Raw genomic sequence first — 21,974 nt, forward strand, 5'->3', positions numbered from 1 at the left:
TAAAAAAGAGCATGGTATCTCCTATTAGAAGATATCGTCTTTTGACCTTGAAGATCAAATCTTTCCTGAAGAAGAGTAGGAAAAGAAAAGAAAAACTCAAACAACAATGATTACTCTTTCCCTGGTCTTAAGAATGTTTGCCATCCAACCCACTGAAGTAAGGAGACAAACACAACAGGTATGGGTTCAAATATGGGCAACTTTATTCAATGTTACCTAATTAAACTTTTGTAACTTGTAATTTGAAGCTAATTGTAATGTGTGGTATGAATTTGGTGTTGAATGAAGTCAAGGTAGTCGTCCTTCCTGACCTACCCTGGGCTTAATTTAGATGAAACACCAAGTCCCCAGCGGAACTAACCCTAAATTACCTTTAAGGGAAATGTGACAGAGAATTCTGCCCAAGGATTAATTGAGATCATAATCTCCCATTCCTAAGCCATTTCCATTCCCCCTCACCTGGGTTGTTTGAACTCTATGCAAGGGTTTCCATTCCTGGCCTACACACAAATGAGGTCCATTGGTTGTACCCCAAAGATGTTAACCCTTTACTGCTTTCTGTTATAGCCTGATGAAGCAACCACACCTGCTATTTACAACAGTATAGGGTAGGCAAAAAACCCTCCTGGAACATAGGAGGGGGAAAATTCCTAGCTGGCCCCAAAGGTGACCAAAATGTATACTGTTAGTAGTGAACAGATGGGTCAATGTCTCGCAGCAGAATGATGAGCAGGGGGAGGGTTGCTACCAGTGTAGCTTGACCCCCGTAAATTAGTAGGGGGAGTTAATTCTTGCTGATATTCTCAGTTTTCAGTGGTTTTTCCTCATTTTATAATATGCATTCCATTTAACGGAAGGACAAGTATAATCAGTGACTGTGAAAAAGGGAAAGATCCATATCTTTATATGAAGATATACAAGAAGGTAAATGATTTTATGTTTCCTATACAATATTTATGTTCTTTTACACATACAAATAGGAATTTTCCACTGCTACCTCTTTCATTGCTGCCTTTGTATTCACTGACAAGGTCTTGCACCATTGAGATTTATTCTGTATATACAATTATTTTTTAGCCATTATAGAATTACAAGATCCTAGAAGGATGCTACAGTTTAGTAGCATGGGGTTATATGCACAGAACTCCTACTTTCAGGAAAGGTTATCTGGTTGTGGTAATGTCATCTAAAGGAAAAGCACTATAGGAAAACCTAGACAACTTGTAATCACCTAGTCAAAAATAAATGACTGTTGTTTGGCACACATTTCAGGTTTTTTTGTAAATCCTTCTATGAAGGTTTTTGTAACTAAATAGGTGAGAAACTCAACACTGTATAACATGTGGGCAGTTTGAAGAAGCTGTCTGGCTGTGTTGCAACACTGTAATTTTGAAAATTTGCTTTTCCAAAATGCTTTTCGATAACACCAGTTATAGACAGAAAAAATACCCTTCAGAATATTCTACAATTGTCTGTTTTCTTCCTTCACACCTTTAGATAGAATGAAAACTTAAAAAATGATTTTCTTTTCATTTCATTTTTTCCTAGTTTTTGCCCAACTGATTCTGTTATAAAATTTGCCATAGGTAATTGCTGAGATTTAATTCTTGACAACAGCAATTACACTTACATCATGGGTGTTAAAGAGATTTTGCTTTCAACCAACAAATAAATGGATATGAAATATAGTGATTTGACTCACATTTTCCTCTTGCTCATATTTATTGTCTTAGTTTGCACAGCCGATGTGCCTTTTCTCAACTGTGACAAAACAGTTTCTCATTGTGGTTATATATAGGTTCAAGAAGATCTGACATGTTAGTAAATTATTTAAATACATTTTGATAAGAAGTGTGCCGTCCGCCAGACAATAAAAAAAACTATAAAGCTGAAACGTGCCGTCCTTTATCCGGGCGAACTGCAAATCCCTATAAGCTGTCCTAAAATATTGAACGACTGAGTCTGGAGAACTTCAAAAAAGGATGTTTATTCATACAAGGTTTTAATACTACAATTGGTATTCTCATAATCTCTATTTAACTCTGGATTTAGTAAAGTATTCTGGATTTTAGTAAAGTAGCTCTGCTCCTCATGTAGTGGAGATGGTGGACACTCTTCATCACGTAAATGGATTCATATATTGAAACTGGAGCTTTAACACCTAATTGTGGTGCAATTAATGTGAATAAACTAAATACAATGTAAAATTGTGTTTGTGCATTGTACTTATAGTAAGAAGTATCAGTATATGCATGAGATGATTTACATGTCAAAGAAAAGGAAATGCAAAAACATTGAGAATTAACTCCCCCTCCCTGGGGGGTGATTCTGCTTTGCCACCTCCCCCAAAGAGAGACTTGAGAAAATAGCTAGTATAGCAGCCCGCCCTCTTTAGCTCATTCAGAAGTTTGAAGCTGACCCACCCTCCCACCCATTAACAGTATAATTGATTGGCTGCCTTTGGGACTGGGTAGAAATTCCCTCCCCCCCTCCCAATGTTCAAGTTTTTTTTCCACCTACCCTGTACTGTTTGAATAGGACAAATTGGGATGGTGTGGTTTTAAATAGGCCAACAGGTGGAAATCAGCAAGGGGTTTATAATTTTGGTGTACACCTAAGACACTCTTTTTGTGGTGTAGGCCAGGAACGGAAACTCTCACCTGCGGTTCAAATAACCCAGGTGAGAGCAAATGGAAATGGCCTTGGAAAGGGAAGAGTCTGGCCTCAATAATTTCTTGGAACAGAATTCTCTGTTATGTTTCCCCTAGTGATTGCCCAGGATTATTGTAGCTGGGGCCCCAGGTGTTTTGCCCAAATTAGCTGAGGGGTGAACTAGGGAGGGCAACTAACTTGGCTTTATCCACACCAAGTTCATGCCACCCTTTAGAATTCTCTGCAAAGTGCTGCAAATTCTCTGCATAAAGCTTAATTAGGTAACATTAATAAAAGTTACCCATACTTTAACCCATATTTTAACCCATATTTATTGTGTGGTCTCGTTATTTCAGAGGTGAGATGGCAACAAGACCAGAAGAAGAAACCACCTGAAACTCCTGTATGAATTGACTTAATGTATACATTGAGGGCAGGTTTGTGGGCCAAAATTATTGATTTGTGACCATGTTCCAGAAGTATTCTCTCCTGACGTTTTGCCCACATTTATGGCAGGCATCCTCAGAGGCTGTGAGGCATGGATAAACTAGGCAAGGAAAGGAAAATATATATATATATATATGGAGAGTCCAGGGTGTGGCAAGAGTCCTTTGTCACTGGAAAGTCAGCATTAATGTTTAATTAATTAATTAATATTAATGCTGGCTTCCCAGTGACAAAGGACTCTTGCCACACCCTGGACTCTCCACAGATATATATTTTTTCCTTTCCTTGCCTAGTTTATCCATGCCTCACGGCCTCTGAGGATGTGGGCGAAACGTCAGGAGAGAATACTTCTGGAACATGGCCACACAGCCCGAAAGACATACAATAACCAAGTCAACTATTGTTCTGCAGAGAGGGGAAAAACAAATGCTACTTTAGGGGAGCAGCTACCCCAGCCACCAGCATTTACTCACCCAGACATTTAAAAAGGCCACAAGAGGCACAACAGCAGAGTGGAGGGTGGGGGTGAGGTTTTTGGTTCTTCCAGGATGTGCTCACCTTTCACTACTCAGAGAAAGGAACAGTTCTTTTTTATATAAAAGAGATAGAGTACAGTACTCAAATGAATAAGTCAACCCAAGTTTTTTGGGTTGATTTGTAAAGATTTCTAGACGAGATTCTAGATTTCTGAGTACAGCATATAGGATATGTTCAGAACTAAGAATTGAGTTTAGAAATGAAAAAAATCTTGATTTTATTTATCATCAAAACAAATAAAATCTAGAATGCTTGCACTATATATTTATTTAAATCTTCAATATCTATCTTACCATTACCAATAAAACACCTTTTCAATTTTTATCAGTTGATATAAGCAAAGGGGGAAAAGAGACAGAGATATTTGTTTGAACCATACATGTGCCGTCCGCCAGACAATAAAAAAAAACTATAAAGCTGAAACGTGCCGTCCTTTATCCGGGCGAACTGCAAATCCCTATAAGCTGTCCTAAAAATATTGAACGACTGAGTCTGGAAAACTTCAAAAAAAAAGGATGTTTATTCATACAAGGTTGTAAACCTGGCACAGATCTTAAAGTTGCAGAAAATGAAACAAATTTCCATAGGTTTTAGTTGCAGAATTATCCCTGGTTCCAGAAGGCAAAGGTGATTATAAAACCACTATACCCTAATCACGCTGTCTATATTAGAAGGAGAAACTCTTTCCTTCCCTATCTTTACAGCAAAGATTAGTTCTAGAAGCGATGGAATAACCCTGCTCCTCTAACTAGATTTCCTATTCCAGATCAGTATAATTCAATACTTATCTAATTTGGATAGGCTTAGATTGGCCTGGTTTTGAGGATGATTTGTCCCAGTTAGCCTTGCACAGCTCCAGCACGTTGGAAGACTATAGCCAGAATGAAACTCTAAAATGGAGACTAGACCCTGGTAAAAAGGGCGGTCCTAAGATGTTGTACTCTTTGACCAATCATTGCAAAGAAAACTGCAGCCAGCTCTTGCAGACTTCAAGCCACCTTTCCTGGGCTTTTGCAGCCAGAGGCTGAAACAAAATGCAAAGGAGGGAAAACAAACAAACGACCAATAAGTAAGGCAAACCATCGTCCTGGGGGACGGAACAAGAAGCTTTTGTGTATTTTTCTTCTTGGATTTTTTATTTAGTATGTCACCTAAGCTCAAAATATAAAGGGCTTATAGAAATAAAATGGCCCATGAAGATGATAACAATAACCTCAACAACAATATATACACATGCAACATGATGACACTGGCATTCTCCCAGTCACAGGATGCCTTGAAACAAGCAGTTGTGGCAGGATTATAAGATATGTCTCCAATTGCCCTTTCTTGATGTAATCCATGACTAGTAGAGTACTACAGTCATTCTTTCCCAACAGGATCTGTAGTGTCTCAGAAACCCTTTACCTGAGATGCTGTTAAGTTGAAATTGTCAGTTTTCATTTGGGTGGGGATTAGCAACACCAGATGTAACTAAAATGATGGAGCTCTGTCACTGTAGTTGTTGTTGCCAGATGATGAAGGCTCTCAGCCATGGTTAGATATAACAAGTAAAAGGCAGAAAAATGATCACCAGTTATGGGTGAAATCAGTCAACAGTGAGACAATCTAGGAGAGGAGAGTGAACAATTTCTTTCTGTGTCTCAGCCCTGACAAAGAAATTGCATTGTCTCAAATTGGGGTGCTTCCAATAGTCCCATTGGAAAGGTTCTTTTCCAGAACAATAGCATGAGTAATTTCCATTAGAACTGCAGCATGGGATAGAAGAATGGCCCTTCCCATTCTATTACCCAGTCCTGATCTCTGAAAATACCACAGTGGTATTATAAATGAAAAAAGTCACACAACGTACCCAAAATTGCCCCTGGTCATGGAAAGGGATTGGGCTCAGGAGTTGTAATGAAAGTGCTGAAGCTGCAAGAAAGTTTCTTAAAATTTACTTATTATAATATGTTATCTGGGATCTATAAAACATACTGTTAGATGTACAGACAGTCCCCGAATTACAAACATCCGACTTACAAATAACTTATAGTTACAAACAGGGGTGAGACAACAGAAAGTGAGTGAAATCTATTCCTAGGAAGGGAAATTAACTCCTTAAAGAGTTATCATGGGGGGAAAAGTGTCTCAACTGAAGCATTACCCTCCAACCTCCTGAAATAACGAGACAAGATAAGTAAACTTGGGTTTAAAACTGGACAACTTTTACTGACTGTTACCTATTTAACTTAATTTGGAACTAGGGCCAAATTCTCAATAGCCATCTATAAATTTGGTGAGGCATAAGGCTAATATAGGTGGTCCTGCCCGACCATCTTTTAACTGAATTTAGGGCGAAACACCAGGTCCCAAGCATAACTAAACTTGGATGACCTGAAGGGGAATGTGGTGGAGAGTTTTGCCTGCCGAAATGCATGAGGTCAAAATCTCCCATTCCAAGGCCATAATCGTTCACGCTAGCCAGGGCTGTACAAACCCTAGGTGAGGATTCACACCTCTGGCCAACACCAAAACTAAGGTGCCTTGTGGTGCACACCAAAATATGTGATTTCCCTAAGCATTCCGCCACAGTTCAGGAGCAAATGTCTATTTAGCTCCTGACCCCCACCAAATCCACAAGAATTCCCCTAATTCCTTTTTGCATATTTGGTTGCCCAGTTCGGAAAGATGGATACCATCAGCTCGATATAGGTTCGAATCGTTGAACCTTAAAGTGTCATGTGGGACATAATAACCCATTCCATCAGCCAAAACTTTTCACAGGGCCCGATTGACCCGTTTCCGAGCTTTGTCCAACTTTTTGCCATCGGCATGCGGCCAACGTGGCCTGGGGATAATCGCTGACCATGCCAAGCCAGTTCAAGGCCACACCTCTCAAAGCTTGTGCATGTCATTCAAATTTGTACAAACAGGGCCATGACAAGCATGTTTGAGGCCGCGCCCCCTTCACCGTGTGCATGCCAATCGAACTTGTACAAACAGGGCCATAACAAGCGTGTTCGAGGGAACACACTCCTTCACCTTGTGCATGCCATTAAAAAAACTTGTAAAAACAGGGCCCTGCCCATCAGCAGACCCAAAACATTGTCAGCACCAAGGACCTCTTCTTCCCCTCCACTCCACAAAGGCCATGGAAGCGAGGCCGAGAAGTTGGCCATAGGGACCCCTGCACGCCTGTCGCTCAGCTCAGTGTACGTAGCTGTGCCCACAAATCAGGACGCAATGTCTACTCACCAAAAGGACAGGTTCTGCAAAGACAAATCAGTGTAACTAACAAGGCATATGACGCTCCAGCCTTCTATTTCCTCAAGACTTAAATTTTACCCACTGAATAATTCATCACAGCAGTGTGGAAGAGGCTCTGATTCTAAAGAAGACATATGAAATTTCCTGTCTGTAATCCCCAAAAAATGTTACTGCCTTGGAAGCCAAGGCCCAAATTGGTCTATTAACAGTGTAGCAGCAGGTCTGAAAATTGAGATGCCCCTCAAAATTGATCCTCCTTCAAAGCTGCTACTAAGTCACTAATTCGAAGGGCTCTAAAAAAGGCAGTGAGAACTGCCACCTGGAATAACAAAGATTTGAATTGGGATTCCCAAATCTGATGCCAAATTTGTTTTAAACCTATAAAGAATTGACAGGTCAGTGACTGCCGCTTATCTCATGGCATAGCTTGCTTTCTGGATAAGCGCTCCCGCCATTTGCAAAAGTGAAAATTTACAGTGACATTGGGAAAGCCTTGTGCCTTACACCAATAAGCAAGGGCAGATAACATTGCCCGAATGGTCCGAGGGGCCAACCTCTTCCTCTAATAAAAAACCAAACTGCGTGACGTTCTCATATAGAACCAGTGCAATTGAACTTATTGCATACAACTTCTGGTACTCAGAGAACTCCTGCAAGGCTCTGACGAAAATTTTTTGGAACTCGCAGCCAGGGCTAACCTTATGACCCTGACTATGAACTCTTCCCAATTTTCCAAAAATGGACGGGCATGCTGTAAGGATGTAAATCTGCACTGGGGGCAAGCTACCTGAAGCTCTCCATCTGCATACAGGACAAAGCATCAGCAAGAGAATTATCTGTTCCCGCAATATGAAAAGCTCTAAACAGTATGTTATACTTTAGACAGTGGAGTGTAAAAAACTTCAAAGCCTCCATCAGTCTGGGTAACCTAGATGTTAACAAATTAATAACCTGCACAGTGGCCTGGTTATTGCACCAAAAATGCACGGTGGAATTTGCAAATTGATCTGCCCACAGCATCATGGCTACCAAAATGGGAAAAAATCCAGGAATATTAAGTCAGAGGTGATCCCTCTGATGTGCCAATTCTTGGGCCACATCTCAGCACACCAATGCCCGTTAAAAAAGATGCCAAATCCAATGGCTCCAGAGGCATCCGACGCTATCTGAAGGGAATCCTTCAGCAATAGGTCATGCCTCCCAAAAAGAAATCCCATTGAACTTACTTAAATTGCAACCATATGTCCAAATCAGCTTTAATCCCACGGGTAAGCCACACATGATGATGTAGCAGTCTAACACCTGATATGGCATTTCAGAGCCTGCGCAAAACGGTGAGCCCGGGGGCCACCACTCTGCATGCAAAATTTCAATGCCCAATAATTTCTTGAAACTCATGTTAAGGTGGCCTTATTTTATTTATTTATTTGGGCTCTGCCGGAGTTCCAGGACCCTCCACAAAATCATAAATACCATGTCATAAGCCACTGGCTGCATCCTTCATTGGGTAACAAGATAACTCCCATTTTAAGTGTCCAATTAATTGGGCTGGATCCCCTTTTTGGCAAAGGACACCGGGCATTTGACTAACCCGATCACCCTTTCTATTGGGCATTCTTAGCTTACAGATTCTTTGCTGCAAACGGCCCCTAACAGGTGGCAATCAATGCCAAAAAAGACTAGCTTGCCCAAACTCCCAAAATTGCATGGCCGCTACCAGCCTTCACCAAAAATGGACGTGCCAGCACCAAAACTTCCAGAAAAGTTGATGGTCAATAATGATCCCAACACAAGGTTTTAAACTGGACCTACATATAACTCCTTAACATTACTCAGGTACTGAAAAAACAAGTAGGAGCTGAAAGGGTAAGCCTTCACTAGCACCCCACTGTGTGTCAAAAACAATTGGACCAGCTATCCTAACTCTAGTTTACCTAGCGCTATTAATAATTCCAGTACTCTCCTATCTAGTTCATCCTACTTCTTCTATTCCAACTCACAAAAATATGGAGTAAAATTGTACAAATGCTCATTTTGATAAATGTATCCATGGCTTTCTGGGCTATGTACGTACCTAACAAGGTGGCTCTAGGTGTCACAGGTGCCTGCAATGGCCAATCAGCAGAACCCCAAAAATGATCCTATATTCCTACAATTGTGTTTGTCACCACCAGTGTACCGGTCTGGCTTGATGTTGCTTCCCAAAGTACCGGGTTAGCTACCTGCGTGCCCCTGCTAAAGGGAGCAGGTGTAGTATCCGTTTCCCTTAACTTCATCTCCTGGGAGCCAGCATGACCCCCAGAGCAACTGTGAGTGTCTTTACTATCTGAAATAGGCTGCAGCTCTGATGCCATAGAATTAGATGGAAACAGCTCAAATTCAGCTGATGTTGATGTGGCCACTTGGGTATCAGCAACAGTCACCCTTGGGAATATCATCGCCTCTAGAGCAGAAACATGAGAGCATAAAGATGTCAATAATGAAGGCATACTAAAGGCCTGAGGAGGCCAATGTGCCCCACTGGCACCAACCACCCCATTGACTTTTTCCAGCACATCGATACGGGCTAAAAGCTCTTTCACGGGCTGATTCAATTCATCATCTTCATCATCTGATGAAGACACGCTAGGCTGAGGTGGGCGCTTTGCAGGTGCTTTCTTTGCACGGCACTTACCTTTAAGGCCCTTAATATTCTTCCTGGGTGACATACTATACAACAATTGAAAATATACTATTAAATACAAAACCAATTTCACCTGGGTCAAAGTGGTCAGAGATAAAGGACCCAGAAAATAATGGACTAAATAAATGACCTATGTATTTAAACTAACATTGTGCACTGCCTGGCCATTAGACTTATCCTCATCCAGTTATTACTATTATCATACGGGGGTGAGCAATTTGCACTTGATTACTTAGCAAAACCTTAACCCCAAGAGCCCCTAATATTCTTCCTGGGTGGTATACTGTATAAACAAGTATAGTGCAACCATTAATACATAGCCACCCACAATGAGCCATCAGGCCATCCTAAGTATAAATTAAACTGGAACGGAGCACACATGCCTATATGACAAAAAAGGGGTTGGCAACTTGATGCAATATTATTATTATTGTTATTATTATTAATAATAATGTTGTTGTTGTTGTTATTATATATTGCATCAAATTCACTAAAGGTAAACCTTCTCAACTTATAACCAGCTCTAGAGAAAATTATTCTATGCTAATTCTAATTGATATAAAGCCTCATAGAGCCAAACACAAAGCCCTGTAAAGGCCCACGGGCCATACTAAAATGGCAGCTGGGCCTGAACAAAAAATGGCAGCCATACCTAAGCAAAAAGACCAACAGGTCCATACTGCATGGCCACAGGGCCAAACAAAATGGCTGCTGGGCCTACACAAAAATGGCTGCTTTGCCCAGAACAAAAATGGCCACCTGGCCTTATGGAATGGTCATCAAGCTCAAAGCTTCAAGGCCAACGGGCTACAATGCCAGGCAGGTGGGCCAAATAGAAAGGCCATCGAGCTAAACATCAGACCAAAACATAATGGCTGCTAAGCTATACAAAATAAATGGCCGCTGTGCCCTAAAACAAAATGGTGCCATGCCCACAAACAAACAAAATGGCCTGAGATAAAATGTCCAAGAACACCATTGAAAAAATATCTAACAAAAAGAACAAAAATGCAAAGGAGGGGAGTGGAGGGGAGGGAAAAGATGGAGGAACCCGAAGCATCTGTTAAACTGCCAATGTAAAGCAAAAAACCCCAAGTTGCCTTCGGGCATATACAGAATGGCTAACCAGCCTATACACAAAATGGCCACCGGGCCTGCTCAAAATGGTGGCGCAGCCCGGAATAAGTTGCTGAGAATAACCATATAAAATGGCTGCACTGTCCAAAACAAAAATGGCCACCGTGCCCAAAATAAAAAGGCTGCCCAGTCCAAATATGGATACCCTGCCATCAACAAAAATGGCCACTGCTCGCAAAAACTTTACTGTGCCCACAACAAAAATGGCCGCCACTCCAACAAAATGGCTGCCTGGCCCAAACTAACATGGCCACCATGCCCTTAACAAAAATGGCCACCACTCCAACAAAAAATAGCCGACCAAACTCATGAAGTGGCCACGAGGCCAAACAAAATGGCTGCCTGTCAACAACTAGAAATTTCCAAAACTATACCACACTATGTGTTTGAAATCCAAAAATGGAAGCAACCCCAACAGCCGCTGCCCAGCAGCTCTGCCTAGCCATGCCTGTTACGTAATGGCGCCCAAAAATGTTCCAAAATGGCCACCGCAATAAAAACGCTTCAAAGAAAGCCAAGCCAAACTAAAGCCACCCGATTAAATAAGAGTGAAGTGGAAAATAAAAGCAAAAGAAACGACACCCTCTGAACAAGACACCCCAGTGCCTCAGCCCATGTGGCAGCAGACCCATTAAACGAAACAAGAAAGCTACCACGTAGCCATGGCGTGCAAATCTCCAAACTGCCACAGACCTCGGCAGCGAGCTGGCCAGGAACATATCAGGAGGAATGGAAAGAGGGCACATTGCCAAGGCTACACACCCCTAACCGCCCCAAAACCTAAGAAGGCCAACAGAAGACTGGGAGGAATGGGGGGAGGCAAGCAAATGCTGCGCGTACCCCCCATCGCACCTATCCTAAGCCGTGGCAACTTGGAGGAAGGTAAAAGACAACTCTCATGCCGACGGCGAGGGAGAGAGCAGGGGAAGCAGGGGCAAACCCCTGCTAACCTAATCCTTTAACTCGCCTGCCAACCTACAGACCTCTCCACAGTACAAAGGTGATGAGCTCCCACGAGTTCTCTTCTCCGTGACGCTCCAAGGCCTAGGTCAGGAGTCCCCAAACTTTTTAAACAGGGGGGCAGTTCATTGTCCCTCAGACTGTTGGAGGGCCGGACTATAGCTGAAAAAAACCCCTATAAACAAATTCCTATGCACATTGCACAGCTCCTATTTTGAAGTAAAAAAAGCCAAACGGGAACAAATACAGCCTCAGTGTTAATAATAATCATAATAAAAATAATAAAGGAAGAAACCCCTTGAGCCATTTAGTCCTACCCCCTTCTACCTTTGTACACCAAAAGCACAAGCAAAGCACCCCTGACAGATGGCCACCCAGCCTCAATGTTGTTATTAATATTAATAATATTATTATTAATAATAATAATTAATAATAATACATCACACAGCTCTAAACACTTGGGAACTTGTGAATTTGTGATACGAAATCCAGCATATATATCTCGTTTGCTGTGTTATACTGTGTCTTTGTGTTAATAATAATAATAATAATAATAATAATAATAATAATAATAATAATAATAATAATAATTCATTTATTTATTTATTTACAGTATTTATATTCCACCCTTCTCACCCTGAAGGGGAGTCAGGGCAGATCACATTGCACACATATAAGGCAAACATTCAATGCCATAACATAGAACAGAGACAGACGCAGGCACGGGCTGGCCTCAAACTCATGACCTCTTGGTCAGAGTGATTTCTTGCAGCTAGCTGCTAACCAGCCTGCGCCACAGCCCGACCTTATTATTATTAATAATAGCCTTATTAATAATAATAATAATAATAATAATAATAATAATAATAATAATAAGGAGTGAAAGAGACCCCTTGGGCCATTTAGTCCAGCCCCCTTCTGCCTTTGTGCACAAAAAGCACTAGCAAAGCACCCCCTTGATAATTATTAAATAATAATTAAATACCATTATAAACAAGGAAAGCTCTGGAAGGCGCGCACCGGGCGAGGTAGGAGGCGGGAAAGGCAAGCGCCTTTCCCTCCTCCCTTGTGCCGCACGCACCTTCCTCAGTGGAGGAGGAGGGAGCCGCCACCAAGGGGGCCAGATAAATGGCTTCGATGGGCCATATGTGGCCCCCAGGCCTTAATTTGGGGACCCCTGGCCTAGGTCAAACCGGAGATCTCACTTCTGGCTCCTTCCTCCTCAACTTCCAGAAAGTGAGTGATCCAGGGGGCGGGCTGCTTCCTAAGCCACTTCCCTCCCCCAGCTGCACATAAGTCTAGAAATTGTAGTTAAAAATGACTCTCAAAACCTGGATCACCTTGTCCATGTGTCAGTGTAAATCCTGTACTTTAACTGTTGTCAAAAAAGGAACTATTCCCTCCTCTGAGTAGTGTGGGGAAAGGTGAGAGCTTAGTCCATTCCAAGAGAATCTAAAAGAAGAGCTGACACCCTCTACTTTCTCATTTGTGACCCTTTTTAATGCCTGGGCAAGAAAATAGTGGCAGTGGGTTTTTGGTGCTTCCCCTTCTCTGATAGGCCAGGCTTCAGCGAGTGCCTGGTCCAAAGTTACTCACTGGATAATTGGACCTGGATCTCTCAGATCCTAGTCCACCACTCTACAATGTCTCAGACTGGCTGCAGTTTGTGTGGGCCTAAGGAAAGTGTTTCCTGCATCCCTGGAGAGCTATTGCTACGATTACCCCCATCTACACTCGCCTTGAATATTTCTATATAAAATATTATCAAGACACTTATAAAGTCCCCAGAGATCTCCTACCCAGTTGAGGGGTAGTAAACCAGAGAAGCAGAACCCCTCAACACTAAGAGAAATAGCAAATGTGTAATATGACTCATTAGCATGAATTATTGATCCTTGAGAAGAACACAGTTTCCTTCCTGCTATATGACTGGATGATTAAGCAGAAATGCCAGATTCAATCTCCAGTCTTATCTCCCTACCATTAATAACCAACCTTACCTTTCAGCTTTCAGTCTAAAATTCTATTTATTTGTCCATCACATGATACCAAGCAAGAAGGACAACTTATTCAGTTTATTTCATGCCTCATTTATTGTACTGGATCTCTGGAGATACTATATGCACAAACAAATACTTTTTTTTCCTATTTATTACACTATGTAACAAAATTTGAAAAAATTTCTGTTCCTGGTTTGAAAGTGTCATTTCCTGTTATTTGTGCAGTACTTACTTTTAAAGCAGTTGTTATACTCCAGAAACTTTGTTTTTGTGGCTGCCACAAACTATGTTGAATTGTTTGGAAGTCTATCAGATATTCATTGAAAAACTATAGCAAAATGTGCTGCAGGATGTCCTGCAAAAACAAAGTTTTTGCAGTTTAATAAACCTTTTCCATGTTTTTATGATAGAACAAATTAGGAAATGACATTTATATTGCAGGGACAGAAATCGTGTTACATAGTGTTATATTTTAAATGCCTTTCCTTGTTGATACTGTTTGGTATTAAGTAGTAACCCATTTCCCATGCAAACACATTATTGGCTAAGGCTTGGCTTTCCATGGCTTCACTTTCTCATTTCTGTTTGGTGCTAGTTTTAATGGCAATTTGATGCTTGAGGCTTTTTAAAATGCATCTATGTTTAATAGCTATATTATGCAGATGTTTTCACACATAGGGGGGGGGGGGAGGCCTTGCAACACATTTGTATGGATATGGTGTATTAAAAATTTAACCCACTTAGAATGAGAGTAAAAACCCTTTACACTAAACCCATATCCTCTGCAGTATCTGTAAAATAACAGTGTAAAATAATAGAATAACCATGCTATGTAGCATGATGGTTAATTTCTGTACCCTCAAAGTTGTTCAAGAAGCAACGAGGGAAGTAGATTGTGATGAACCTTTCCTCTATGACAACAGATTTTAGCTGCTATTTAAAGCACATCAACAGTTTGTATGTTATTTATAGGGGGAAAGATTATTTAATGATGAAAAGGAAGGAGAAAATGAAAGGGGGGGGGGGTTCCAAGTGTCAGGAAATCTTGGTGATGAGAACCCTCCTTGTTTTGATGCAGAACTGGGTGTGGCTCCTGGTTCACACAAGGGCGTCTGTCTCTCAAGCATTGCTAATATATGGGGGACTTGGGAATGCATAGGGCAGAATTAATCTTGTCCAACTCTTGGGAGGAGGTCACTTCAGCACTCCCTGAGGAGGTGTTTCAATTCATGTGATTCCTTTCTTGTCACTCCGTCAGCAAGTCAGAAGGTCGGGCTCATTTATCATCAGGTGAGTTGGCCGATGCCTGGATCTGGAATAATGAAACTATAACTTTTTAAATTTTTGCCACAGCTGTAAGAAATTTCTAAGAAAAATAGGTGTAAAATAGAAGACACTCAGCTGTTTGGTTTCTTTGTTGACCTTTTTCTCTGGAATGATTGACCCCTTACAAGATGCACTCAATATAAGTAATCTGTAATTTTAAGAGGGTGAGATGTAAGGGCCACACACAAGGGAGCTATGTACCTTGAAAACCAATAGAGGACTTTAAATATTGAGGTAGAAAGGTATTGAATAACACACATCTCTTAGTCCTATGCTTGACCCTCATCTCAGCTATATTCTATTCTGTTTCACTTGCGTGCTTTTTCTTAGATTCTATACTTCCATAGCCAATCTTAAGAAGGGGGGGGGGGGGGTTTAACAATTTTGGGGTTGAACAGCTTAGCAACTGGGAGGAAGAAACTTTAAATAAAGGTAAAGGTTTTCTCCTGACATCTATTTATTTTTTGCATAATAAATGAGTTTAAAAGTGATAAAATAAAGGAATCACAAGCAGCTAAATAGTTTTAGACCAAAAGTGGGCAACAGCGACCGCATTGTCCATAGCTTTAAACAACTCCTCCTCTGTACATGAGGCAGGACATTATGAGCAAGCATACATATGAGGAGTTGTTTGTTCTGCTCCACAGTCACACAAGGTGGAGGATTCCTCCGTAGTGCCACCTTGCCAAGTTGTCTTTCGATCTGCTCACTCCGCTTCTGAGTCTGCTTAGGGACTTCCAAGTTGCCTATTCTTGGTTTGCCCCTGGAGGCAGACCCTCATGGGGGGAGCATCCAGTTGGAATTGCCTGGTTTAGCTGCCCAGGGGGATACTCTTGCTTTTGCTGGAGGAACATTAAGAGGAGTTGTGGTTCTCATGAATTGAGTCTGCTGGGAGGAGGCTGATAGTCATGCAGTGGATGGCTTTCACAATGTTCAACCTTATTTCTCTCACAGTTAGCAGCAACTTCCCGTCACACATCGGGGGTGGGGGTAATGCCAGCTAACTTGTAGATTTTATCAACAGGTGTAGGTTTAAGGCATCCTGTGATGATTCTGCATGTTTCGTTCAGTGCTATGTCCACCTGCTTCACATGGGCAGATTTGTGCCAAACAGGACAGGCATACTCAGCAGTTGAGTAAGACAAGGCCAGGACTGATATTCTTACTAATTTTGGGTCTGCACCCCATGCACTGCCAGTAAGTTTCTGCAGGATGTTGCTGCATGCAGCTAATTTGTGCTTGGTGTTCATAAAGTTTTTTCCTATATGTTAGTGTTCGATTTAAGGTGACATCAAGATATTTAGGATGGAAACAGTGTTTGAGTTCTTGGCCTTCCCAAGTTCTCCTGACATTAAGTCTAATCATGTCCAACTCTGGGGGTTGGTGCTCATATCATTTTCTAAGCCGAAAAGCTGGGAGTGTCTGTAGACACCTCCAACATCATGTGCCTGGCATGACTGCATGGTGCACCGTTACCTTCTTGCCAGAGCGGTACCTATTGATCTACTCACATTTGCATGTTTTTGAACTGCTAGATTGGCAGAAGCTGGGGCTAACAGCAGGAGCTCACCCCTGCTCCCCAGATTCGAACTTCTGACCTTTCAGTCAGCAAGTTCAGCAGCCCAGCAGTTTAACCCGCTGCACCACCAAGGCAGAAACTTGAGTGTATACTAAATGAAGGAGGAAGAAACTTTACTGTAACAATAGGTATCTCCAAACACTGTGAGTATGGAAGGCCTGGATTACATGCCCCATGATCATAAAGTGGATCTCTTTAAACCCAGTCTTCAATTCCAGTTGTCACCATTCAACCCTCTGTCACTAATTTCACCTAAACTTAACCTAAAGGAAGTCATTTCCCTGTATCTATTCAAATTCTTAATTTGACTGTAACATCATCTGGAGTTTAGCTGAAATTCCTGTCATTTTGGGAGAATGGTAGCTTCATTTTGGAAGCTATCCAAAGAGATCCATACTAGTTCAAAGAGGTCTGATTTGTTTCAGGTTTTGAGCTTTGCGTGAATTTGATATATAACCCTGTTTGAAAGCTACCTAGCAAAAAGTGATACGCGACAGAGAAACAAGAAAGGAAGCAACAATCTTGCTTAGTGAGTAATAAATTCAGTCTAATGAGATATGGTTCTTTCAGGTAGGTTTTTTGTGATATAGAAGAAATGACACATGGGTTCAAATGACAATGCTGGTGTTTGATTTGATATGGTGCAGGATGCAAAATAGGATCATATGTACTTTTGGGCTACAGGATATGTGCTGAATATCCTTTTTCCAAAATGCCTTGGAATGAAGTTATTTTATTGTTGTTGTTTTTTCAAATTTTGGAATACTTATAATTGAATATAATTACATAATGAGATAACTTGGAAATGAGATCCACGTCTAAACACAAAAATAATTTGTTTTATATACACTTCACACTCCCAGCCTGAAGGTAACTATATACAATCTTTTGTTCATGAAGCAAAGGGCCTCATCAGATGGGGCAATTTTAGAATCCTAGGATGTTTTCATCCTGTTTTGGGGATGGAGCCCCATGCCGGCCATCATGTGACTTCTGGCGAAGACCCCACCCTCGGATGCTTCTCTCCCAACATGAAAGCCTGCTTGTGTTGTTCTGGCTCCAATGGAGCCAGCACAGATCCTCTCTGGGAGGGCAATGCTTCCCACATTTAATGGGGAAAGCATCACTATGAGGGAGCGGTGTGTGGGGCAACAGATTAACCCCCTGCCCCCTCTGTCCCGCGGTGAAGCAAGGTGAAGCGGGATACTTTGCCTGGTCTTTGTGATGAGGTCAAAGGTTTGTGTACATTGAACCATCACAAAGGAAAGGTGTCACTATTTCTACCACCCATATGGGCAATTTTGGATTTCAGAGTATTTTGGAATTCAAAATTCCGGATTATATACTTAGCTTGTACAATGCCTGATATTGAGTGACATGTAATGTCATGAAACATGACTTCTCACATTGTGAGAATTCCATTCCCTTTCCCCCTCACTACATTCCTCAGATCTCCTAAGTCTTTTCATATGAGATCCTTTTATGGCTCAGATGTCTATTCCTCAGGCAAGCAAATACAGTGAAATACAAGACATTGTATTAATCTTCATGGAAGTGTACAAGAAATAATGCTCTGTGCATGCTACAGTGCAGCTTACATTGGTTTGAGATCTCTCTGTTGATCATTAGCATTGGATATCTGTAGGCTTGGTTACAAATGAACTGTGCAGGTTAAAACAAAAGGAAAATTGTGGCTTTGTTGAAGCAGTGGAATAACAGTGTATTATCTAGGCAAAGATGCCTAGATAAATATTGTATATACAATTTATTTACCCTGAGACTTTGCTTCTTCATCTGATTAGGAAAAGAAAAGATGCTAATATCAAAATGAAAGACTTTTATTGCTACAACTATGGCAATATAAAACATATCTTTATGGTGGCAATAATGCTGAGCAATGATAAAGTCATATAACACATAATGAATACAAATGAAAGGTAATAGTTAGCTAAATAATTTGCGTGCTATGGATGTATGAAACCCTAATTTAAAAACTCAGCAGAACCAAAGGTGAAATAACCTACAGCAAGAAAGAATCAGTTTGATGAATTGGGCTATATTAAAGAGGTTTCACTGCTTTTTACCCCTAGCAATAGAGAAAGATAGAAGTTTCATGTTAAGAGAGTAATATTTTTATCCTCAGAAAAATGAAAAATTAGAGCCTGTTCCTTGAGGGGAGAACTTTACATTAAAACTGTTGGTTCCTTTAGAGACAATTTCAACATAAAGGCTTTCATACTAAGCTAAGGGGAAATAATCTAAAAGTTCGTTTTACTTGGCACTCTAGGTAGGGACGAAAAGATGAAACATGCATTGCCCCTGGTATTTCTGTCACTTTCAGTTTGGTGATGTAAAGGTTTGATTGGTCTCTGCTATTCATCTAAAATGACAAGTAGGCTAATTAAAAATACTGCATGTCATTTTCACATTTAACCCATTTGCTTTTGAAAAAGTTTATCTACAGAACATTTTTCAGCTCTATATGCCCAGCCAGTTATGCCTCAGTATTAATATGCAGTACATATATTTATAGCAACACTCAGGCCAAATAAAGGCTTTCTGTGGTAGCAAGTTGATATTTTCATGGATTAGAAACTCACATTCCCTCTGGTAGAATCAATAGCTATTATGCCATATCTTTAAATGAGAGTATATTTGTGCTTCCTGTAAATGATTAATGAATTCAACTCCTGAAGATGCATGTATTCAAACACTTTTCTTTTAAGATTGTCAAGTGTGTTATTTGTATTCAAGACAAGGGGGAAAAAACAATAGTTTTATGTCACTACAAATCAGCAGAGTTACTCTTGTTTTAGCACATCCTACAGTTCAGGCTTCCTCAGTGGAACATCTGATTCTTTTCCCTATAAATGCCATGCCTCCCTGGCATATTGGAAATTATTATTCTGCTTTGGAATGCTCTTCAATTTCCAAAACGTTTTGCCATGGAACATTGGGGGAGGGAGGGAGGGAGGGAGGGAGGGAGGGAGGGAGGGAGGGAGGGAGAGAGAGAGAGAGAGAGAGAGAGAGAGAGAGAGAGAGAGAGGGGGGGGGGGTTCTGAAATTCCCTTGGCTTCATTAAAGTTTCAGGTGCAAAAGGCCCATTGGGCAGAAAAGAAACATTTATCTCTCATACAACTCTCACTTTTACCCAAGAATTAGAATGTAGGATTCTTCTTAATTTTTTACTAGGAACTCTTTACTGATTCATTTAGTTACCTGGTTTTTTTGGATTACTTATATCACTTTTACCATATAGCAAAGTGAGGAAGCTGCCTTGGGTAGCCAATGATCAGAGGTATAGAGGGCAAAAGTGAGGTGCAAGATGATAAGACTACGGGTGATGTATATCCTGCCCTGCATGCTCTAACTTATCTTGTGTCCTCAGATGCAGTGGGAAAAGTGGAAACATTTCCAGTCAAAAGCCATTTGAGTTAATGTTTGTGCATGGAATGTAGAACAGATGCTATTTTATGCCTTATTTTCTAAACCTGGAAAAGAACCTTTTAAAAAATAATTGTTATGTAACTCCATGGTGTCACTGAAAAGGGGCACTTGGAAACATTAGCATTTTAGTTTTATTACTTTCATTACGTTTGGTCTTCCTTTGTGTGGAAAAACAGTCCAAAATTGAGAAATGATCTAACATTTGCAAAAAAGGAAATCTCCTTAAAATGTCATTCAAAGCATTTTGCCTCCAGAAGTAGCAAGAATAAAAAATAAGCATTACAAGTTGCTTCCCAAACAAATTTAGTCTGATACTGAGTATTCATTATATTATTTTGCAAAAGGAACATTATTCGTCTTTAAAAATGACCTATTAAAAAGCGGTTGTTCGAGCACACTGACTGAAGTCTTTTGACTCTAATAGCATAGTAAACTCAGGGGTGGCAGGGGGAGAGACAGTGAGTGAAGGAAAGGAAAAAGAGTAACAGAAAGAAGAAAGTGAGGAAAAGAGATGACCATCTCCCAGCTGTCTATTCCATCAATGTTTGCCTGGGTACTAGTAGAGAGATGGTTTGGAAAATTCCCCATGCCACAAATAGGCAGCCTGGAGTTGGCCACTTCTTTCCATTTCTATTGTTATTGTTATTTCTTTCCTGCTTTAGCTTATGACTCATTATATTTAATAGGCCTATTCTATTTTGACTGGCTCTTTTGTATATGGTTTTAAGCTATTGCTTCCTATTCTGAGCTATTCCAATGGGATAGGCTAAAAATTTCATTGTATAAGTAATGGCATTTTTATACTGCTGGAAACATTTGATTATACAGTCCTTTCAGGTTTTATCTATCTACTTCCTTCACTTAATGTCTACTCTGATCTACCAGTCTTTTCTAATAGTTATCAAGTTTCCGTGTGCTGCTCTGGTTTTCCATAGTGCGAGATTTTGAAAATTCCATATCTCATCAATTATTGATATTATGGAAAAGTGTAATATTTTCCATTTTAAACTGTTTCTTGTCAGGCTTCCTAGCAGCATGCCATGTGTCTTATATGTGCAGCCTGACTGGATGCAAATTCTCCAGCTGTGTTTATTAGCAGGTAGCAGTTTGGTATGTTGCCAAATGTTAGTCTGTATTATGACTAGTGCCTTTGATATAAGATAAAATGATGGCTTTAAAAACTAGGACACAGCTATCAACCATTTCACTAACCATGCATTTTCTTTTCATTTGTACACAGTTCAGAAAAATATCTAAATACATTTTTATATCATGTTTTTCTCTGCAGATGACGGATGAAGGTAGTGCATGGAAAAATTACTTTACAAAAATCTCTTAGAAGCCCAACTTAGTAAGTGGCCATGCGGGCTAGGGGATTTGAATCACTATTGACCAAAATGGTTTAATAGGAGAAAAGATTTATGGTCTGGTTCCTTAGATATGCTATGCCCGAGATGGGCAGTTATAGACGGTCTTGGGACCCTTATCCTTGGAATTTTGTCTGTTCAAGCAACCCCTTTTTTGCTTCTTTGTGTCTCTTTTATGATGTCTCCATCCAAACTAGATTCAGCCAGTCTCCATTTTCAGAAGGACAAGATGATGCATGCACACTCCCCATTTCCCATCCCCTAGACTGCAGTGGAACACTCCAGAATATCTTTGTCAAATCATCCAGTAAATGGATGCCTGCCACAGATGTGGGTGAAACATCAAGAGAGAAAGCTTGTGGAACATGGCCATACATCCCGAAAGACTCACAGCATCCAGTAAATTCCAAGGAGTTTTTTGTTGTTGTTGTTGTTTTGTTGTTGTTTTACAGGGGAGAGGCAGTTTTGTGCTCCATTTAAGGACTTTTCCTCCTAAAATACCCTTAAGATTGAAGTGACCTTCTGGGAACATGATTCTATATTTGGATAACCTTTCTCCATAGTGATAATTTTTCATGGTGATAATTTGC

This window comes from Anolis carolinensis, chromosome 2, assembly GCF_035594765.1.
Source record: "Anolis carolinensis isolate JA03-04 chromosome 2, rAnoCar3.1.pri, whole genome shotgun sequence".
NCBI lineage: Eukaryota > Metazoa > Chordata > Lepidosauria > Squamata > Dactyloidae > Anolis > Anolis carolinensis.